Below are 8110 nucleotides of genomic sequence, written 5' to 3' on the forward strand. Positions count from 1 at the left end.
GGATTTTATATTCAAAAAGATGAATGTTTGAACATAACGGTTGAACTTATGATTGAAAAGAAGGTATCTTTCATCAAATAGTATAATCATCAATCAATCATCAATCACAATTCAGCTGTTCTTGAAAAGCAGGTTTTTAATTTTCTTGAAAAATATTTCTAGTATCCCTAGATTATAACTTTATTATGCAAATTATTAAAAATTATTTCTATTAATTTAGGTTACGTATATAATTACTATGATAAATAACTAAAAAAGGAATGTTTCGTTCTCAAATGCAAAAAAGCTTAGTATTTAAACGATGTATTAACACAAGCTTCAAATTTTAAAATATACATAATGAAAGGAACATTGGTACATATTGGTACAGGGAAAAATTAAGTTCTCCAAATATTACTAGACTTTCTAAGACTTCAGGATAGACCATTTTTTTGCAATTTTATGTAATGTTTTATTACAAGGTTCAGGAAAATTCTTAAGATGAGGAAAAGATTTCGCGAATTATTCCATGACTCTCGAAATGTATTTTCACAATTTCGACAGTTTTTAAATATTTTGAGGTCTAGTTTCACTATTTCAAGGATTGTTTTCTACTTTCTGATAAGCGTAATATTAAGCAATTTTCCTGTGCAAGATTTAACAAAATTGCCGAAACATTTTTTTCGAAGAACAAGACGATACTTATTTCAAAAGTAACAACAAATCTCAAAATTCCCGGTTTGAACAAAAAATGTCCTGCTATTTCTCGGGGTTTCCCACTACTCATACAAGTAGGCTAATTCCCGATTTTCACGATTTGCGGACAGTAGCCACCTTGTTTAGGAATTTTTCTATTTTCAGCAAAAGGATTTTCCAGGCAACTCCAATCAATTAATATGTCTTGGTAATTAAAGTTCCAATCTGAGAGAAAACTTGCCATTAACTTTTGTTTATTTCTAACCGCAAATTAGTTCCACCACTTCTGTCAAGAGATAATTAGCAACATTGGAGACAATCGATACTGCTGACAGGCCGCAAATTACAAAAATTGCGATGGCAAACTATAGATTTATTCATTAAAAATTGAAGATCATATTTTATATAGGAATGGGGGAATATTTTTTTACAATTCCATAAGGGCCTATACAAAACTACGTCATAATGCCAGGGGAAGGTTATTTACACTGAATGTGACATTATAGGTGGAAAATATAATAATAAATAACCATTTTTTCAAATAAAAAAAAAAAAATATAGTTCTTTCGCTTAAATACGAACTAAGATAATAGAACATAATAAAAAATCCAACTGTTTTTCATTGACCGTAAATTTTTGTGAATCGAAGAGTCTACTATTATATTTTTGGTTTAGAATTTATCTCTAGTCGTAACAAATTTTACTGTTTGGTTGTCCATTGAACTATTTACTTGAAAATTCTTTGTGTTTTTCAATTAATCATTGTAACTGAAAATTGAACTGATACATTTTTGGCCAAAAAATAATCGTTTTTGTCTGAAAATTTATGATTTTTCGTTTAGAATTCTACTACTTGGCCGAAAGTTTAAGTCATTGATTAAAAATTCGCCTGATTAGTTTAAGATTCAACTACTTTCTAGAATTTTGTTTAAACGTAACTTTTTTAACAGAAAATTTAACTATTCGATTTTTGTTTGAAAATAAATAGATTCTTGATTAAATTTCACCTATTCGGTCGAAAATGTATGTACTTTGTAATAAATGTAGTCTTTTTTGGTAAAAAATTATGCTTCTATAATGAGAATTGAACTATGCGCTTGTTTAAAGATGAAGTACTTCATTACAAATTCATTTTATTAAATATCGATTTTTTAAACAGAAAATTTAAATATATTAGTTTTTGTTGAAAATTTATATTTCCGAATTAAAAGTAAACCTTTTCGCAAAAAATTTGTCTTTATGACTTAAAAACTTAATTAATTTGTTTGAAAATTCATGGTTTTATTTGTTTCTCAGTAAAACTACTTTTTTTGTTGGAAAAATGTTTTTGGACCATAAATTCTATTCTTTTAGCATAAATTCAAACTGTTTCTTAGAGAATTTGCCTCTTTGGCTGGAAAATTGAATAATTTGATTCTCATTTTTTCTTTCTCTCTTTAGTGAAAAAAAAACATTTTTGTTTATTCAAAATTCATCTTTTTTCTTGAATTGAACCTTTCCTGATTTTAAAGAAAACTATTCTTGGTTAAAATCCCAATTTTTACATTTTTAGTTAAGAATTCATCTTTTTATGGTTAAAATCAAACGTCTTCTTGGCTCTAAAATTCAATTATTTCATTGACAATTCAATTTTTGGTTGAGAATTTGTATTTCTCCCTTGAAAGTTTCAATTATTTAATTGTAAATGTAACTGTGTTTGTGAACTCATCTTTTTCGGCTTAAAAAAATTCATCTTTTTTTACGGAAAAATTCCTGGTTAAAAATCGAAATTTTCTGGTTGAAAATTTCACTGCTTTAAAAAAATTTATCTTTTTAGCTGGAAAATTTATTTCTTTGTTTCAAGTTTTATCTTTTTTTTGTTATTACGATCTTAAATAAGATGAAAGACAAAATGTTGAAATATAAAATGGGAGAAGGAGTTGGCAAAGTTTTAAAAATAACGTGACGTAGTTTTTAAACGGCTTCTTTAAAAAAGTATATATCAACTTTAATAAAACTTACAAGTTTCTTTAAGTTATTCCGCATTTGGAATGAATTGCACTCAACGCTTTGAGCCTACGAAACCTGATTACATTTCGTGAGTTATTAACTGCTCACGAACTTTCCTTGATTCGTGAATTGAGGAAACCTTCAAATTTCCTCTGCAGCGTGATATTGCACTCGTGATGTGTTTCCGAAATTGTGGCAGCTTTCCCCTTTACGTGCGGCAAACCGCGAATAGAAATTCGTATCCAGTTTTTCGACAAAATTCCTTTCCTGAGGTCGAACATGAGTTTCCCTTTCCTCTTTCGAGTCTCTAGGCGCCCGACCTTTGAAGTCTGCGTGGCGTAAAGAAGAGCTCTTTCAGCAAGGTGGGTGAAATATTAATGCATGGGGGTGCCCTCTTCACGGTAGAATTCTCAGATTTCTTGAGAAAAATGAGGGCAGACAGGCCAAGCACAAGAGAGGGAATGACCTAAGGTAAAATATAATATTACTGGGCAGAAATTCTACATGAATTTAAAATAAATTATTCATTTTTGTTAGAAAAAGTGACATCTGAGCGCTGTCAAGCATGTTAAGCAGTTCCTTGTCTGACGAAAACTCATTTCATGAAGTATAACGCTTCGGGATGCGGAATTCATTGAATCTTAATAATTGATCTATTATCGTTTATTTTTAATACTTTATTTAAATGGTTATTACTGTTATAAGAGTGCAAATAGTTTCGTTATCGTTAAAGTCATGCTTGCATTATTTTATACTGACACGTTTCGATCAGAAAATAGGTGCTGTCAGGAATAATTGGTTTAGTTAAATTCTGCGCAGTCAAATAAATGCCAATCTCTGTTGATTATTAGGAGAAAATTCAATTTTGTGATCGCCTGAATTATTATTGACGTTTTTAGCGTCCTTTCCAGGGTAAGAATATTCTTGATGAATACCTTTTTAACAAATTTATAAATTACAGATTTTTTCATTTAAAAGCAATAATATTATATGCAGCATTATATGTCAATAATTATCAGTATTATTGCTTTCACTTTTAAATGCTTTCAAGATTTCTATGAACTGAAAATCACAATTGAAATGTTTTAAATTAAGTTATTAAGTTATTCAAGGAGTTCCTAACTCAATGTTATGCCTTTAAACCCTTTCAAATGAAAAGTATAGAAAATTCAGTATAGGCCTATGATAATGTTGTTATAATGAATTCATTTTAATTTTTTGCAAATTAAAAGAGATATTATCATAAAGAATCAACGTGTGAAACCTAAAATATGTAAAGCTTATATTAGAATATCGAAAAAAGTTAGGCAAAAACAGAAACTTCAAACGCGTGATTGATTTATCTACTTAAGGTAGGGTTTAAAATTATTTAATGGGATTTCTACAGATTGCTAGAATTTCAAAGGCCACACGGATCGAACACATTTCCAATAATTTCACGATGTTTGAAGGATATTAAGTATTTTTAACAAATTATAAAAAATTCGGATATACTTAAAGGATTTTTTTAATCATTAAGTATTTTAAATATTTTCAGGGATGTTTAAATGTTTGTAATATTCTGATCGATTATTTAGAAAAATGTAATAGATACATTTAATTTAATTCGCATTCAAGTTATTTAAAATTATTTTTTATTAAATAATAATGGATTTATATGACAATATTTTAGTATATTCAAAAGCATTTCAAAGATTTTTGTAAGAATTCTTAACATATTAAAGGGGTTTCGAAGCATTAAAATTTTTTGAAAAAGATCTTAAGCTATTTTAAGAAATTATGATTTATTTAAATATATTTAAAGAATTTTCTTAAATGTAATGAATTAAAAGATTTCTAGGGATCTTAGCAGGGGAGGGGGGGGGGGGTAGGAAAGTGTAAAGAACAAATTTTATTTTATTTTTATTCGAGATATTTCTAATGATTTCTACTTTTAATAATGAATTTCCTGTATTATATTATATTTTAAGAGATTCTAAAGAATTTTTAAAAAAATTTAAATTTCAACGAATTCAAAATGACTTTCTAGCATGCTCAAAGATTTCAAGAGTTTTCAAAAGAAGTTCACAATATATATGTCCTCTAATTATTTAAAATAACACAAGAGATTTGAGAGATTTTAAGCTAAATTAATATATTCCAAATAATTTCAAGAGATTTTTATATTTTAATGGGATTTCAAACAACTTTTTAGAATTGCGAAAGATTTTTAGCTCAATTTTCAGGGATTTCTGGAGAAGTATGAAAATAAATTCAATTAAATTTCAAGTAATTCCTATCGTAATACCGAAAAGTTAATTTGATTTCGAATTTTTTCTAGAAATTTTACAAGATTACAATGATCTTATTATTGAATCTCCGATGGTTTTAAAAAATGCGAAAGATTTGTAAGATTTATAGATATTTTAATAGATTTTTACGATTTCTAAGCATATCAGTTATTTTAAGTGATTTTAGAAAATGTTTATAATACTTTAGGACATAAAATAAATTTTATTTCGAGAGATTTTCAAGGATGTCAACAATTTCTAGATATATGAATGAATTAAAAATATTTCGATTTGAATAACTCCAAGGTATTTCAAAAAATGTTGTAGGGATTTCAAAGATTTTAAAGAACATAAAAATATTACTAAACATACCAAGGAATTCGAATGAAATTTCCTTTAATATTATGTATTATATATTTTAATGCTGATAATGCTGATCATTATAGGAAATTGTTCATAACGAAATCATTACAGGCCTATACTGTAAATTTTCTGTGATAATTTTTCTTAAAAGCAATTTGCGAAAGCATGGATAGCTGTTCTTTCTTTCCACGGTCGTAGTTGTTTGTGACATTTTTTTTTAAGTTTCTTTGCAAATACTTGCATCTTACTATTAATAATATAGGGGTGATACTAATTAGTGATAATACATTATTTTTCGTTAAGAAAAAAATTCAATTACTCAGTGTCTGTCCACTTACATTTTGACAATCTCAAGCGTTCTTAAATTCGCTTTATATTCTTCAAATCCATTTCATCTCGACAGAAATTCCTTAAATTTAACTAAAACTAAGTAGTCTGTATGGATTTAATGGAATTGAATTCAACTGTAGTCAATTTAATTATATTTCTTTGAATTAATTCAAACTCAGTGGAAATTAGTCGTCAATAATTATTAATTTGAGTAAATTCTGTCAAAAGCAAAGTAAATTCAAATAAATCACAGCGAATGTTATCACGTTCAATCAAATTAAATTATGACTTTACTCCAATTTACCTTTATTAGTTTCTGATGTAATAACAGGTAATTTGCATCATTAGTTCAGTTCACGAGGAATAAGATCGACTATGCAGATCAATAAAACTCAACACGATATTTTAATCCGGTATAAACAATGAACTTTTTTTAAAAATCAATTTCGTTGTCTAAATTATTATCTAGTATATTCTAAAAATAATTCAAAACCTCAGTATTATTCTGCATTTCTTAAACTCTTCAGTTTCTTTCCACTTCCAGTAAAATTTTCTGTTTTTCCTACAGGCTTAATAATGAAGTCTTGCTCTCTGCTGATATAATTACTTAATAAAAAAAAACTGGAATTACCTTCTCAAAAGTGAATATAAAATAATACTTTATATAGAATATTCCAGGATTCATCAATCTGTAAATTGAATGCTTAACTTTTTATCATTTGCTGCACAGCCACTGAATAACCGTTTTCAACTCACTGATTACTCGGCAGAAAATAAAATGAAGAAACTTCACTGTTTGCGATATTATTAGACGTAGTTAAGGACGACTCTGATGAACCCATTACCTAATTGCAAAAGAATCAACAACTATGAAATAGAAGGAACAAGTGAATGATAAAGAAAATAAAGGAAAAGGAGAATAGTATTTTTTCATCTGCATTCGATAAACTTTCAAAGGAAATTCAAGAAGAGAAGAGAGACGAAACTTTCGAGAAAAATTTAGAGCTAAGAGTGGATCAAATAAACCAAGTTTTCTTACAGGGATAAGTACTTTCGTCTCCTCGTTATCCTATAAAGTGATTTACTTTCGTCCATTATTTTCCATGCTCTATTATTTTTTATTATCATGCGGAAGTTTAAATCCGGCAGTATATTTCTTAGAGACTGGCTTCCAAATCCTTTTCTGAATTTACAAAAGGTCGAGTATTAAATTTCGGAAAAATATGCCGGATTTTAACTTTTATCGACCGACAAATTTGATCCAAAACTTATAATTAAATTCTAAAGAGTTTGTAAGACTTTAAAAGAATTTATTATGAATTCTGTAGAATTCATAGATAATTCCAACAAGCTGAAAAACGTGTCTCTAGCATATTTAAAATTTATAAAGTGGTTTTGAAAGGTTTTGGAATAAGGGATATTCATAAAACGTTTATATTCAGATTATAGTATTAGAAAAAGAATCTAAAATCGTTAAAGCTGGTTGGAAATGAAATAATACAAATTTTATAAAAAAAGAAAAGCATAATTCATATTATTGCATTTTTTAACTGTTTTCAGGCGATGTAGAAAGTTCATGCACGTTAAAAATTGACAAAAATAACAATAATCGAATAAAAATAGAGGAAAAAATTGTAATAGCAGACTAAAACAAGTAATTATCATGTGCATGTAAAAATGTTTGTTTCGTGAAAATATAGAATAATTTGCATTTTTTTCCTAAACTTGAATTTGAATAAAATTGCCAAATATGTCGGACGATCCCAAATACAAAAAAATGGGAAAATAATTTTCTTTTATTAGAAGATTGTCCAGTAAAAGCTACAGAAAAATAATAATCAAAACTCTGATCATGAAAATTCGCATTCGATTAAAAAAAAAAAAAATCAACTCATATTTTTGTGTAAATTTTGTTTCGTGAAATTTCATACAATTTATTTAAATTTCAACGGTATTTCTTTGGAATTTCCATTTAAATTATATACTAACTTTGTATGGAATACTTTAAAAAATATGGAAACAGCTAGAAGTATTAGTGAAACTTGTCTCCACCTTGTCTCGTAGTGAAACATTGATTAAAACTCTGTCATAAATTCCAAAAATTAAACCAAAAATTATGTAATTGAATTTATTTCGAAAGAATGATGTGCCTTTTTCATAATTCACAGCGGAAGTTTTGATCCTGTTGTTATTTAAACCAATTTAATTCCAAAAATTATCTACAAAATTTTCTGTGCCAATTTCAAATATGGGTGAAAATCAATAAGGTGACAGCAACATGTCTCAAAAATACAAGATATACGCTAGTGTTTATACTAGGGTAGTTCAATAAGTCCTTAGAATGACCAACACATGGCGCGCGAATCGCTCCAAATCATCTTTTTTCAGTCAGCACCACTCCCGACTAGATATATAGTGCAGTCACAGTCCACATCTTCTGAGTTTACGTGTTTTTATAACCAATTGAAAAAAAAAATTGTTCG

This window comes from Belonocnema kinseyi, chromosome 10 (genome assembly GCF_010883055.1).
Source record: "Belonocnema kinseyi isolate 2016_QV_RU_SX_M_011 chromosome 10, B_treatae_v1, whole genome shotgun sequence".
In the NCBI taxonomy this organism is placed as follows: Eukaryota; Metazoa; Arthropoda; class Insecta; order Hymenoptera; family Cynipidae; genus Belonocnema; species Belonocnema kinseyi.